General features: G+C 52.7%; 1 protein-coding gene across 9 annotated transcripts in view; it reads left to right on the top strand.

Annotated features, from left to right (window-relative positions):
* The window catches only part of AP2A2 (adaptor related protein complex 2 subunit alpha 2), an 82,163-nt gene that overhangs the window by 2,396 nt on the left and 64,999 nt on the right, over nt 1-14,768 (top strand). Inside the window, exon 1 of one of the 9 annotated variants that reach the window (XM_032358363.1) lies at nt 11,268-11,281. The exons of the other annotated variants lie outside the window; for them this stretch is intronic. The gene's annotated coding sequence lies outside the window, so the exon portion shown is untranslated. Of the gene's footprint in view, nt 1-11,267; nt 11,282-14,768 lie in introns of those variants that run through there. 9 annotated transcript variants of the gene reach the window in all.

Genomic DNA, 14,768 nt, shown 5'->3' with positions numbered 1-14,768 from the left:
TTTATTATGGCCCCTTCCTCAGAAACACCTTTGCCACCGCGCTGTGCCCTGACCTGTGTCCCATCCGTCGTAGTGCTGCGCTCCTCCTTCCGGGCAGTGTCGTGGGCTTGGGGTGCTGTGCCCGCGCTGCCCCGGAAGCCCCGTGAGGCGGGCTCCGCGCCCGTCTTGTTCGTCACGTCTGTCCTCGACTGCTTGCACAGCGTCCGGCATGAGACATGTGCCCAGGAGGAGCGTAGGCGAGCGAGCCAGAGAGGACGTCCCTGGAAGATGGTTTGTCTGACGGCACTGCAGGTGGGGGGCCGAGGCGTGCTCGCGGCCGGCCGCAGGGGTTAACCTTCGAGGCACGCGTGGGCCGGTGGCTGCGGGGTTCTCGGAGAGCTAACCCTGGCCAGAGCCGGTCTGCATAACCCCGGTGGGGCAGGGAGAGCAGTCCCTGTGGCCCCCTCCTTGCCCACCTCTGATTTTGTGTGTGTCGTGGGTTCTTGGTGTGATGTAGGCAGGCTCCATGCAGAGGGTCAGTGAGTTTGTGGCAAGGGTCTGGACCCTGACTGCTTCTCACCTGCTTCTCGACCCAAAGCCGGCGGCCGCTGACCTCCAGGTTTCTCAGCTGATGAAGAGGGCGCATTCTGAGCTAGAGTGTCTCTGAAGCCTGGTTCGGCTCGCAAACTGCAGCCCTCCTTAACTGTCTCCCTTTAAGTCTTCGGGAGCGGCCGTGTGCCTCTGCGCCTCACGTGAGTCGTTCACTTCGGGTGACTGGCTGGGAGCCTTCCTCCTCTTGTTTTATCAGACAGACAGAGATCCCAAGTAGGCAGGGAGAGAGCGGAAGCAGGCTCCCTGGTCAGCAGGGATGCTGAGGCAGATGCAGGCTCGATCCCAGGACCCCGAGATCATGACCTGAGCCGAAGGAGAGGCTTCACCCACGGAGCCACCCAGGCGCCCCTCACTTGATCCGTTTTGATTAACTTCAGCTGAGAGCCGCTGAATTTGGCTCATGTGAGTTTGGTGTATGGGAGTTAATGAACTCTTTCTTTCTGTCTGTTTTTAAATTGATATTTAAAATCCTAACCCTTTTATTTAGACCCAATTTTTAAATAATTTTTTGTTTTGAAATAAATACAGATTCACCAGAAGTTGCAGAGAAACAGAGCGACAGGGAGGTCCCAGCACCCTTCACCCCGCCTCTTCAGAGGGGTCTCTTGCATAACAGTACAGTTTCAACACCAGGAAACTGGCGTCGCTACACTCCACAGGGCGTAGTCACATTTTATCAGTTTCACCTAACGGGTGTGTGTGGGTGTGTGTGGGTGGGTGTGGGTGTGTGCGGGTGGGTGCGGGTGGGTGGGCCTTTGTACTTTTATCACATTTAGCTTCACGCAAGCCCCACGTTAATCGGAGGGAGAGCTGTCCCGGCATCCCAGAGCCCCTGTGCTGCTCCGTAGAGCCCGCCTGCCCCTTCCCAGCTGCTAGTCTGTTCTCCGTCTCTACGTAACATCCCAAGGAGGTTGTGTGACTGGTGTTGTGCGGTATGTGACCGGTCCAGGTGGGCTTTTCTCACTCGGCACAGTCCCCTGAAGCCCATCCAGGCGGCTGCATTGATGTTTATCATAGCCAAGTCGTGGATTTTTAAAAAAAATTCTTTAAATTTTTAAAATTTATTTTATTTTATTTTTTTAAAGATTTTATTTATTTGTCAGAGAGGGAGAGCGAGCGCAGGCAGGGAGAGCAGCAGGCAGAGGGAAGCAGACTCGCCGTCAGCAGAGAGCCGGACGCGGGGCTCTAGCGCAGGACTCTGGGATCGTGACCTGAGCCGAAGGCACGTGTTTAACTGATGAGCCAATCCAGGCATCCCGGATTTTGTTCCTAAAGATTTATTTATTCGCGAGAGCGAGCGAGCAAGAGCACGAGCGCGGGTGTGCAGGCATGTGCGCGTGCACACGAGCAGGAGGGAGCAGAGAGGGGTCAGGCAGGCTCCGCTCCCAGCCGGCTGCCTGGCACGGCGCCTTCTCAGTACCGAGATCGGGACCTGAGCTGAAACCTAGGGTCAGACCCTCAGCCGAGGCACCCAGCGCGCCTCAAGGGATGAATTTAAAGAAAATGAAAGAACTGCTGACATTGGGAAGAGAATAGCTCTTTGCTCTTCAGTTACTTTGGCACTTTTGTTTACTTTCACACGTGTGCTTTGTTGGCAGACGGTCGTACAGAACTTAACGCGTGTCTTTGTGCGCCGCCGTGGACGGGTCAGCGCTGTGACCGTGCTGAGAATGTAAAACCCTGCTGAAAACACCAGACTCGGAGTGGATTGCAGAGTAATCAAGACTACAGTGAGAGAAGTGATAGGTCTTCATTCTTGTGAGACCCGTGGTGTAGCCAGTGGGCAGGAAATCGCCACTTACTCCTCTGCGCACGTGGTGGGGGGGGCTGTGCTGTGCAGATGAGTTAAGACCCGTCCTCGGGCTTGGAGGCATTTGGTTTCATCCCTCCGGGCACTCACTCGAAGGAAGGGAAACGAGTGGAGAGATGGAATTAGTTGTTTGGCAAAAAACACATTTCCCGTGTTCTTGGAGAAAGCGTGCGGTTTTGCTGCAGGTGCAGCGGCAGACTGGGGGAGTGTCCGTGCTCTGCTCGTTGTGTTGGGCACAAAACGGTGTCCTTTCTGTCTCTGGTAACCTTGTTGACCTTGGGCATCCCTTTGAATTGGTTTTCAGCATGACTAAAGTTTAAAACACTTATTTGTTTATAAAATTCCATTTGTTCCGAGTCACAGGTTGAACGTGGAGAAACTGAACATAAAAAATTGAAGTTCCGCTTAAGCATCAGTGTAGGAAGTTAAACGCGACGTTGGTACCTGATTTTCCTTAGTAATGATAGAGATCAGAGTCAGAGTTTGCCAGTCTGCTTTTTAACTTCTACAGTTCTTAAAAAAAGATTGATGTTCGTTGTCGTCTTGACAGGACGTTTAAAAAGTGCTGACTTTTTGAAAAAGAATGCTCTTCTTGCTTTTTCTTTTGCACTCTTCTGCATGATTTATATTCCTTGGAAACGGATTTAGGAAGTGTGTGGCAGAGACGGAAGGGAGGGAGGAAGCGGCATGCCGGGAGGAGGAAGGAGGTCTTTGATCCAGGTTGAACTTTTCTGCCGAGGTGCGTGGTCACTGCTGCTCGGAGATGCCTGTGTGTTCTTCCCTCTTTCCCTCCTGGCTCCTCTGGAGCGGGGACCCCGTTTCTTCCATGACAAGCTGGCGTGTCGTGTACGTGAGCTCTCATGCCGGGTACTGCACATCACTTCTCTTTTCTCTCTCTGTCTCTTTTTTAGAGACTTTATTTATTTATTTGACAGACAGGATCACAAGCAGGCAGAGAGGCAGACAGAGAGAGATGGGGAAGCAGGCTCCCCGCCGAGCAGAGAGCCCGATGCGGCGCTCGATCCCAGGACCCTGAGACCATGTCCTGAGCCGAAGGCAGAGGCTTAACCCACTGAGCCACCCAGGCACCCCGATTTCTCTTTCCTCTTAAAGTGGTTTTTGCTCTGTTGTTTTGGCAACAGCATGTGTCAGGATTTTGTATTTGCAGAATTATTGGGAAGACTCTCTTTGGGAGATTAAGTAGCATCTCCTTGGCTTTTAAAAAATCGCAGAGCCAGAGCTGAGGGGTGGATTCAGGTGTGATGCTCCCCCCCCCCCAGACAAGGGGTTCCCCGGTGGGAGCTCCTGAGTGGGCGGGGCTTGGAGCACCTTGGAATTCAGCAGGCCAGGGCTGTCTTCCCTTAGCGCAAATTTCAAAGCTTATAAGAGTCCCAGAACAAAGAGTGTTTTTGTGAGTCTTTGGTGAACTCATTTGGCGAAAATACAGCGACGAAGCTCTGTGTGGCCTCCCTCCTGTGCGAATGTGCACAAGTGCATCGTGCTTCTAGGCCACAGTGACTGGGTCCTGTGCTTCCTCCTAGAGTCTGAGCCCTTCTGGATTCTGGGACGCATCGGGCCTTGGGTTTTGGGTAAGCGATGGCATCTGGACCTGTTATGTGAAATTTGTGCAGTTCAGAGAAATAGAATGTGTGGTCCCTGTTCCCCCGAAGAGCTTGCACACAAACGGGGAGACGAGTTCTGGCCAGTGGACTCATCCTTACTGAGCGCCGCCTGTATTCAGGACTCTGGATCGCAGAATTAGGGGAGTAAGCAGTTGTCAGGTAACAAGATGAATCCTTGCCCTGAAAGCACGTGGGGAGGTCCTAGAGGGCAGACGGAATAGCAGAGGAACACCAGGAGCTCCGGCACCTACAAAAGGTAGTTCTGAGTCAGACTTGGGAGTGTTTCGTATTTACCCTTGACCTTGTTGAATATCCTTCTTTTGTTAAAGTGTGTTTGGTCCATTCCCTCCCTGGATCCAGCAGGATGAGATGAAGGTGGGATAGCTAGATAGGAACGGTGCCCTCCTGTCCGCCTTCATGGTGCTCAGCACCGGGGTCTGATGCTGAAACCGCAGGTTCGATGGGGCGCCTGGGGGCTCAGTGGGTTGAGCTTCTGCCTTTGGCTCAGGTCAGTCTCAGGGTCCTGGGATCGAGCCCCGCATTGGGCTCCTGGCTCAGGGGGGGCTGCTTCTCTCTCCGCCTGCGGCTCCCCCTGTTTGTGCGCTCTCTCTCTCTGACAAATAAATAAATAAAATCCTTAAAAACAAAACAAAACACACGTTTGGGAGCTAGAGTGTTGGTGGTTTCTGCCCTCTTCCGTACAGTGTGAAGTAGATTAGATAATTTTGCCCTCACCTTAACACGCGAATGGTGCTCTTAAGTCACTAGAATGAACAGTTTTCACTGGGTCGTGTGATGTCTGAGATTTAGATGATCAAACTGCGTTTATTGATTCTGGCATTGACCTTTTTAAACATAACTGAGTTCGTGATGCAAGTTTACATGGTTGAAATGTCATGAGAAGTTGTATGTGCCTCTTGCTTAGGCCACGTTCAGGGCGGACGGGTTCCGGGGGCGGTCCCGCAGGGAGGTGGGAGCTGAGGCTGAGCGATAGATTAGCTTTCGCACTGGCCCTCGCACTCGGATGGAGGGCCGAGAGGGTTCTTGGCGGTGCCTGGGGGAAATAGGCAGGAAGTGGCCTTGTTTGCACGTAGTCCTGGTCGGGAAGAAGGGCAAGGAGAGCGTGGGGGTGGTGGGGTGCGGGCTGCGCGGGGCCGGAGAGGGAGAGGCGAGTCCTAGCCGCGCCGGACTGTTGGGACTGCTTATAAGATGCGGCGTGACCTTGTGACACGCGGGGTCCTGCCCGCCTTCACGCGCCACTTCCCGCCAGCTCTTGGTTCTTCTTCCCTCACTGTTCTCGGCCAAGGGGACGAGGGCTGTGGCCCAGTCATCGAGTCGTGGGAGTGTGGGGGGCGGAGTCAGGAGAACTCAGTGGGAGTGGGGAGCTCCCGCGTGGGAAGGCGGGGGGCACGGCCGGCGAGGGGATGGGGCCTGCGGTCGGGCCCTTGGAGTTGGTCGTCTGTGTTAGTGGGGGTGCGACAGGTTGGAGAGGGCGTGATGTGCCCCACGAGGAGAGGACGGTCTTTGCACCAAGGCTGAGACCCACTCCTTTGCTAGGCTCTGGCCTGGGATGGCTCCCTCAGCTTCCTGCTGCCTCAGGAAACAGGGACTTGAGGGGGAAACAAAAGTTTCTGCGGGTGCTCTGGGCCGGATGCTGGTACTGCTTCCTCTCGTCCCTCACTTTTGCAAACTGTGGCTCTCTGGAGTCTGGAGTCTTCAGTTTCGCTCCAAATTTGAACCCAGGGACAGCTGTGGCGGTTTTGTGTGTTCCTTGTGTTCTGGGTGTTTCCCATCTCCCTCGTCACATGCCCAGGATTTGTCATCTGTTCACGAGTAAAAGTGTGGGGTCAGCATCCACATTGGGCTGCCTTGTTTCTGTTTGGCATCGTAAGGTGTTTTCCTTCCCGTTAAACTCCCTCCTGGTGCCAGGTCAGGAGCGTCATGAGGACTGGTTACGTCGTGGACCTAAAGCACTCGCAGCTCCTTAGGCAGGCAGGGCCGTATTGGGATTTGCGTTCTGGCTTTTCTGTGGCCAGCCTGCCTTCATGTAATGTGGTTGAGAGCAATTTCATGTTTCTAATACGGTTTAAAAAGCACAGAGAAGGGGCGCTGGGTGGCTCAGCGGGTTAAGCCTCTGCCTTCGGCTCAGGTCATGATCCCAGGGTCCTGGGATCGAGCTCCGCATCGGGCTCTCTGCTCGGCAGGAGCCTGCTTCCCTCTCTCTCTGCTGCCTCTCTGCCTGCTTGTGATCTCTGTCTGCCAAATAAATAAATAAAATCTTAAAAAAAAAAAGCATTGATAAAAGATACTCAACTGATGCTGTTTTACTTTTTTTTTAATTTTTAAAAGATTTTATTTACTCATTTGACAGAGATCACAAGTAGGCAGAGAGGCAGCAGAGAGAGAGGGGGAAGCAGGCTCCCTGCTGAGCAGAGAGCCCGATGCGGGGCTCAATCCCAGGACCCTGAGATCATGACCTGAGCTGAAGGCAGAGGCTTTAACCCACTGAGCCACCCAGGCACCCCACAACTGATGCTGTTTTAGATGACTACTGAACTGATAGAAAAAATAGAGCAGGAAAATGAGTATTTTGAAACACTTTTGGGTGGCATTTATTGCTACTGAAAAATACAGTTCTGTAGCTTTTTAAAAAAAATTTTTTTTTTTTAAGATTTGGTTTATTTGTGTGTGGGGGGGTGCGGGGGTGCGTGCTCTCGTGAGCAGGGGGAGGAGCAGAAGAGGGGGAGGGTATTCCGGAATCATGAGCCAAACAGCAGACGCTTCACCCATTAGGCCACCCAGGTGCCCTCCCCCCTGCCTTTCTTTTAAATGTCAGGTACAGCACGATCAGATCAGAACCTGAGTTTGAACCTTGTTGTGCCCATGGGAATCAGAGTCTTTTGTGACAGTTCATGCTGGACTGTGCCAGGCAGGGGATGTGGTGGAAACATGCCTCTTTCCGCGAGTCTTCAACAGGCCTTTCTTCTATAGGACACATTCTTCACAGTCTCCGTTCTTTCTTTTCTTTTTTAAATTTAAATTTTTTATTTTTATTTTTATTTATTTATTTATTTATTTATTAAAAAGATTTTATTTATTTATTTGACACAGAGAGATCACAGTAGGCAGAGAGGCAGGCAGAGAGAGAGGAGGAAGCAGGCTCCCCGCTGAGCAGAGAGCCCGATGTGGGACTCGATCCCAGGACCCTGAGATCATGACCTGAGCCGAAGGCAGCGGCTTAACCCACTAAGCCACCCAGGCGCCCCAAATTTTTTATTTTTAAAAGATTTTATTTGGGTGGCTCAGTGGGTTAAGCCTCTGCCTTCTGCTGGGGTCATGATCCCAGGGTCCTGGGATTGAGCCCCGAGTTGGGCTCCCTGCTCAGCAGGGAGCCTGCTTCCCCCTCTCTCTCTGCTGCCTCTCTAACCTACCTGTGATCTCTGTCTGTCAAATAAATAAATAGGGTGGCTCAGTGGGTTAAGCCGCTGCCTTCGGCTCAGGTCATGATCTCAGGGTCCTGGGATCGAGTCCCGCATCGGGCTCTCTGCTCCGCGGGGAGCCTGCTTCCTCCTCTCTCTCTCTCTGCCTGCCTCTCTGCCTACTTGTGATCTCTCTGTGTCAAATGAATAAATAAAATCTTAAAAAAAAAAAAAAAAGGTTTTACTTATTTATTTGACAGAGAGAGAAAGAGAAAGAGCGTGCACAAGCAGGGGAGCAGGCAGAGGGAGAAGCAGGCTCCCCACCAAGCAGGGATCCTGATGCAGGCTCCACCCCAGGACCCTGGGATCATGACCTGAGTCAAAGGCAGACATTTAACTACGAAGCCACCAGGCGCTGACCGCTCCCCCCCCCACAGTTATTTCTTTTAATTAGCTTGTAGCTTTTGTTCGAGTAAGCAGAGGGGGTGGGGTGGGGGGGTGGGGGGGTGGGGGGTGATTGATTGATTGTTTGAGGGGCCTTTTGTGCCAAGTTGTTCAGTTCCTGAGGTTTTCTTTTTTTTCTTTTCTTTTCTTTCTTTCTTTCTTTCTTTTTTTTTGAGTTTTTTTTTTTTTTTTTTTTTGAGATTGTCACCCATGGGTTGGAGTGGTGGACCGCTTGCACAGATGCTGGTCGCAGAGGGGCAGGAGATGCTTTTCTGTTGGGTGCTCACGTCCGATGTGTGTTCTCTCATGCGGGACTTGCTGCAGATGTAATTGAAATCTCTTTAATATTAAGTGGTCAAAAAACCAAAGTTCTTCCTACAGTGTTCTTATGGTTTTGCTATATACTTGGTACAAACCCAAGAGCGAAGTATATTTTGAAGGCATGTGTTTCAAAATTCGTTTATTTTTCTGGATTCTGTTTTCTGATTTTTAAAAAAAAATTTTTTTTTTATTTGTTTATTTGACAGACAGAGATTACAAGTAGACAGAGAGGCAGTCAGAGAGAGAGAGAGGGGGAAGCAGGCTCCCTGCTGAGCAGAGAGCCCGATGCCGGACTCGATCCCAGGACTCTGAGATCATGACCTGAGCCGAAGGCAGCGGCTTAACCCACTGAGCCACCCAGGTGCCCCTGTTTTCTGATTTAATTGTACAATTCATTTGTTCGTTCATTTGCGAAATCTGTTGAGCGCCTGCTATGTGCCAGGCACTATCTCTTCTAGGCCCCGGGATTCAGTGGTTAACCAAATGGACAAAAATTCCTCTGCTTTCAGAACCTCCGTGCTTACGGGAGTAGGCAGACAAAACAGATGAGAAAAGTATGTATTTATTTATATCCGTTCGTCTTTTTGTTGATCTGTTGCGGAGGAGACTCAAGTAGGGAAGGCGAACAGAGAGGGGAGGTTCTGGGTATAAAGAATGCGGTCAGGTCCGGTAGCCTGAAGGAGGTGGTTTGTTTTTTTTTAAAGATTTGTTTATTGGGATACCTGGGTGTCTCAGTTGGCTCAGTGTTTGCTTTCAGCTCAGGTCATGATCCCAGAGTTCTGGGATCCGACCACTGGTTAGGCTCCTGCCCTGTGGGGAGCCTGCTTCTCCCTCAGCCTCTGCCCCTCCTCCTGCTTGTGCTCTCTCTCTCTCAAATAAATAAACAAAATCTTAAAAAAAATTTTTTTTTAAATTTGCCTTCTTTTATTTTTATTTATTTATTTATTTATTTATTTAAAGATTTTATTTATTTATTTGAGAGAGAGACAGTGAGAGAGAGCATGAACGAGGAGAAGGTCAGAGAGAGAAGCAGACTCCCCGTGGAGCTGGGAGCCCGATGCGGGACTCGATCCCGGGACTCCAGGATCATGACCTGAGCCGAAGGCAGTCGTCCAACCAGCTGAGCCACCCAGGCGTCCCAGTTTGCCTTCTTTTAATGCTAAATCTTTTATTTTTTTTTTTTTAAGATTTATTTATTTGGCAGAGAGAGAGACAGCAAGAGAGGGAACACAAGCTGGGGAGTGGGAGAGGGAGAAGCAGGCTCCCCGCTGAGCAGAGAGTCCAGTGCGGGGCTCGATCCCAGGACCCTGGGATCATGACCCGAGCTGAAGGCAGATGCTTAATGACTGAGCTACCCAGGCGCCCCTAAATAAGCACAAATCTTTTTTTTTTTAATGATGTTATTCATTTATTTGACAGACAGAGATCACAAGTCGGCAGAGAGGCAGGCAGAGAGAGAGAGGGAAGCAGGTCCCCTGCTGAGCAGAGAGCCCGATGTGGGGCTTCATCCCAGGACCCTGGGACCATGACCTGAGCCGAAGACAGAGGCTTTAACCCACTGAGTCACCCAGGCGCCCCAAATAAACAAAATCTTAAAAGAAATATTTATTTATTTGATAGAGAGAGCAGCGGGAGGGGCAGAGTGAGAGGGAGAGAGAATCGGAAGCACACTCCCTGCGGAGCCCGGTGTACCACTGGGTTCCATCTCAGGGCCCTGAGATCATCTCCTGAGCTGAAAGCAAGAGTCGGATGCTTAACTGACTGCGCCACCCACGCACCTAGCATATCTAATTTTTTACTGGATGCCAGACGTCGTGAATTTCACCTTGTCAGTCCTAAATATTGTTGTATTTCTTTAAATATCCTTGAGTTTTGTTCCAGGATGAAGCTCAACTGCCTGAAAACCGTTTGATTCTTAGAAGGAGGGACCAGAGCAGCCTTTAGTCTGGGACTGATTTGACCCCACTCTGGAGGGATAGCGCTCCTGCTTAGAGCTCAGCTCCGTGCCCTGGTTTTATGAGATTTCCCTCTGGCTTGCTGGCCCTATGCTGCCTTCCATGGTTTACCCTCTGGTTTCTTTCCAGTGGCTCTTTCAACAGCCTCAGGAGCTTCCTGTCTTGCTTGAGCAGAGAAGTAATGCGACCGAGACGCCAGGACCCTTCTGCAGCCCCGCGGCGCTCTGCTCTCCCGGCAGCAGGCTCTGTTCGAGCGTTCCTCCCTGCACGCTCTAGCCTCCTCGGTCTGTCTCCTCGCTTCGCAGAGACCTCAGGGCTCTGTTTGGGGTCCCCCTCCCGAAGCAGTAAGCGGGAGCAGTTGTAAGCCTCATCTTGGTTCTTCTCTGCCTCTCGGTGATCAGTCTTGTCCGTGGTCTGCTGTCCAGTTCCTGAGAACTGTGGTTTTGTCTAGGTGTTTAGTTGCCTGCGGTGGGAAGGTGATCGTGTCCCTGTTTATCACCATTGGGTTTTGGGGAGAGGCGTTGAGTCTGCAGTTGGATATGAATTCCAAGACTGGAATTCAGAGAAGAGGTCTGGGCTGGGGTAAAAGTACGGGGACATTCCTTGTAGGTGTTGTTTGAAGCCATGAGCCTGGGAGCTCACCGAGGGAGTGAGTAGAAATCACCGGTAGAGAGAGCCGTACTCTCTCTCCTACAGCTTTACTGCGTGCCCGGCATGCTTCCGAGTCCGCTGCCTTCACTGCTGTATCAGACCGTCATGGTAACCTCACAGTAGGTACTGCGGTCCTCCCTGTCCATAGATGGGCAGCCTGAGGCCCTGAGCCCACGGCCATGTGACTGCCCAGGAAGAGGTAGAACCGGGGTCACACCGGGGCGACCTGCTCCGAGTGTTCTCTCCTGAGCTCAGTGCTGGCCCGGCTCTCGGGCCGGTGGCTGGAGCTCCAGGCATGCAGACCGGAAGCAGTCAGGAGCGCCGCGTCCAGGTGGGAGGCACACAGGCCAGTGAGGAGGAAGCAGTCTGGTGCAGAGGTGAACTTAATGGGGTTGTTTAAGGGAGAATAATTGGGAAACCCGAGAGTCAACCCTCGAGGAGCTCTCCCGTAAAGGGGAGAGAGAGATGGTGAGTGCAGGTTGCGGAGGGCAAGTGAGCTCTGTCGCTGCTGCGACGGGTGCACAGTGAGCAGCCGGGCCCAGCCTCCTGTGCTCGCTCCTGTTTGTGGGTCAGGAGCCCTGCGCGGCCGGGCCCAGCAGGGTCCTCTGCCCAGAGCCTCACAAGGCTGAGATCAGGGGGTTCCTTCTGGAGACTCTGGTGGTGACACTGCTTCCAGTCAGTCCTTGTAGCACAGGGATGGGGTCCCCTTTCCCTGCTGGTCTCCTCCTAGAGCCAGCCCACCTGCCTTCTCAAGGCTCGCACGAGGCCTCTCCAGGGAGTCCCTCTCAAAGTACGATCTCTCGACTTGGCTCATGGTCCGCCTCTAGGCAGAACGAGTTCTCTGCTTTTAAGGGCTCAGATTCGATTGGGCCGGTCAGCAGGACCCAGGTCCATCCCCTGTCTTAATTACACGTGCGGAGTCCCTTTTGCCCTGGAAGATGTCCCAGGAGGCTCTAGTTTTAGGGTGTGGGCGTCGTTGCAGGATGGGGCGGTGGGGTGGTACGTATTCTGCTATCACAGTGGGGTCAAAAAAGTTTTTTTGAGTTTAATTCATTTGTTCATCAGTTCACTGAGTGCCAGTTCTGCACAGTGAGCAAAATAGACAAGAGCATCGCTGTGTGGCTTACATTCCGGCGAGGGAGACGTGATGTAAGCGCGATACTCCGCACCCCGTGCACCGCGTGTGAAGGGGGGACAAGGCAGAAGAAGGGAACCGCAGTTGAGGTAGTGAAGCTGGGGGTCAGGCCCGCCCTGCAGTGCTGGGGGACAGTGCGGCCGGACTGAGGGTTCGGGAGAGAGCCTGGGACGTTGGAGTTGGGTACAGGGGGCACGGGAGATGCTGGGGATCTCGTGGCTGTTCGGAGAGCTCTGGGTTTCATCCTGAGTGACGGGGAGCCAGTGGGGAGGAGGGGCGGGCGGTTAGCAGAGAAGGGACTTGCTTCGGGAAGAATTCTGCTGGTGGTGTTGGGAAGAGGAGGGGCGGGGAAGCAGGCAGAGGGTTAGGAGGCTCTGAACCAGGGAAGGAAGGTGAGGGCCCTGGGGAGTGGGGGAGGTAGAGCCTGTTTGGGGGCTGCTGGGAGAGAGAAAGAAGGGCCAGGGAGAAGGTGCGGGAGGGGTGGGGAAAAGCTGAGGAGCAGGGGCGGTGGTGTGAGCGCTCCAGTGCTGTCGGGGGCTCTCTGGTGGCCAGTGGGGGCGGTGAGGGAGTGGCTCTTGAGGGTGGAGGGAAGCCGCGGGGTGGCGGTTCAGGAGAGGCGGGCAGGGCCTCCCTGGGCTCCCCGCGCGCGCGAGGCCGGCCCAGCGACTGGCTGGTGCTTTCCCCAGGCACACTCGGCTGTCCGGGCCGTGTGGGGGGCCAGGTGGCCAAGCACTGGGTTCAGCAGGGAGGGGTTTTTACCAGGCAGGCGCACAGACAGAGAAGCAGGGTCAGGACTTGGCATGTGTGGTGGGATTGAAGCTGGCTAAGAGGGGGTGACCATGGGGAAGGGGCAGGGAAGAGGGAGGGAAAGAGAGAGGGAGAGAAGATCAGGTCCTGGGGTCAGGGGGCTCGTGGCTGCCAGAAGACCTGGCTTACCTGCCGGAGTGGGCTGGAAGGTTGGGGCTGGCAGGACACCGGCGGTGGACCGTGGGTGGGAGGGTGACTTTGGCGGGGTGTCTCGGGCGGGGACCAGACCATGTGAGGAGCCGAGGCCGAGGCCGTGTGCGTGGACATGCATCACCAGCGGTGGTGAGCCGGGCGTGGCGGAGAGAGGTCGTGTCATGGTGGGCAATGGGTCTTCTCAGTTGTGTGCATTCTTGTTATTTTCTTGTCTCGTCTGGTCCGGAAGGTTTTGAAAAGTTACAAGGAGGTTAAAATCAAGAATGCAGTTTAAGCAGTTCATTGTAAGACACTTGACCTCGGCCTCACCTCCCCATTCCTGAACCGCAGAGTCATTTATTTTCGTTTCACGGCCATTTTTTGTCATATTTACTGTAAAAAAATGTAATTACTGAATGCCATGTTATACCACTTATGGGTGTTTCTTCCCACTTAGTTATGATTTACTGACTTCTTACTTTGGAGGGTAAGGATTTAATTTACCTGAGCTTTCCTTGTGTCATTCTCTAACATGCCGCAATATTTTGTTTAATTAATGTATAGCATTTTATGTCTGAAAATACTCTCAGCTGAGAATGGTGGTCAACTTTTTTTTAAAGAAGATTTTCTTGGGGCGCCTGGGTGGCTCAGTGGGTTAAGCCTGTGTCTTCGGCTCAGGTCATGATCTCAGGGTCCTGGGATCGAGCCCCGCATCGGGTTCTCTGCTCAGCAGGGAGCCTGCTTCCTCCTCTCTCTCTGCCTGCCTCTCTGCCTGCTTGTGATCTCTGTCAAATAAATAAAGAAAATCTTAAAAAAAAAGATTTTCTTTACTTATTAGAGTAGGAGAGTGAGAGCAGCAGAGGGAGAGGGAGAAGCGGGCTCCCCATTGAGCAGGGAGCTCGACGTGGGGTTCACTTCCAGAACCCTGGGATCACGACCTGAGCCAAAGTCGGATGCGTTACCAACGGAGCCCCCCAGCTGGCTCGGTAGTTCAACTTAATATCTTTGGTGTTAATTACTGCTTTCGTGCTTTTGTTGTTTTTAAAGATTTTATTTTTAAGTAATCTGTGCTACTACTACGAGCCTGTGTGGGGCTCGAACTTACGATCCTGGGATCAAGAGTCACGTGCTCCACCGACTGAGCCAGCCCAGTGGCCTCTACTTTTTTGTATGCGTTAACGTTCCGGTTGCTTTTCAGCCGTGACCGTCTGGGTGTGACTGGAAGAGTCCGGGTCACGTGGCTGGACCAGCCGGCAGCCTCTCAGCCCCTACCTTGCGTGTTGGACATGGCCTTCGTGCGGTGATCGGTTCTGCCGCCGTCTGGACTGGTCGGTTCTGCTCACGCTGTCCTGCTGGGACTTCCCTTCCTTGTAGTCCCGAGGGCCTTGTCTCTGGCTGGACCTCTGTTCTTCGGAGCCTGCGTGTCTGTCCTCTGGGCTGGTATTGCTTTGTGCTGGGTGAGAGTGTGTAGCAGGTAAAATTCTTCAGAGATTTTGCATTTTTGAAAAGAATGCGTTTTTTTACCATTGTACTTTATTGAGAATTTGGCTCTGGTAGAATTCTAGCTGAAAGTAACTTTTCCTCAATTTTGAAGGCTCAGCTGTATGCCTGGTGTCTAGTGTCTGTGATTTTAAGGTGCTGTGCCAGGGGCGTGGCACATGGTGACCTTTCTCTCTCTCTCTGTTTTTAAAAATTTTATTTATTTATTAGAGAGAGAAAGAGAGAGAGCAGGAGAGGGGAGAAGTCAGAGGGAGAAGCAGACTCCCTGCTGAGTTCAGTCCTGGGACTCCGGATGGTGACCTGAGCCGAAGGCATCGGCTTCTCGGGCTGAGCCCCCCGGGCTCCAGGTGACCTCTTTCGTCTGGAAACTCGTGTCCTCTC

The sequence above is a fragment of the Mustela erminea genome, chromosome 9, assembly GCF_009829155.1.
Source record: "Mustela erminea isolate mMusErm1 chromosome 9, mMusErm1.Pri, whole genome shotgun sequence".
NCBI lineage: Eukaryota > Metazoa > Chordata > Mammalia > Carnivora > Mustelidae > Mustela > Mustela erminea.
The sequence above is the reverse complement of the archived record's forward strand: the minus strand, read 5'-3'. Positions and strand labels throughout refer to the sequence as shown.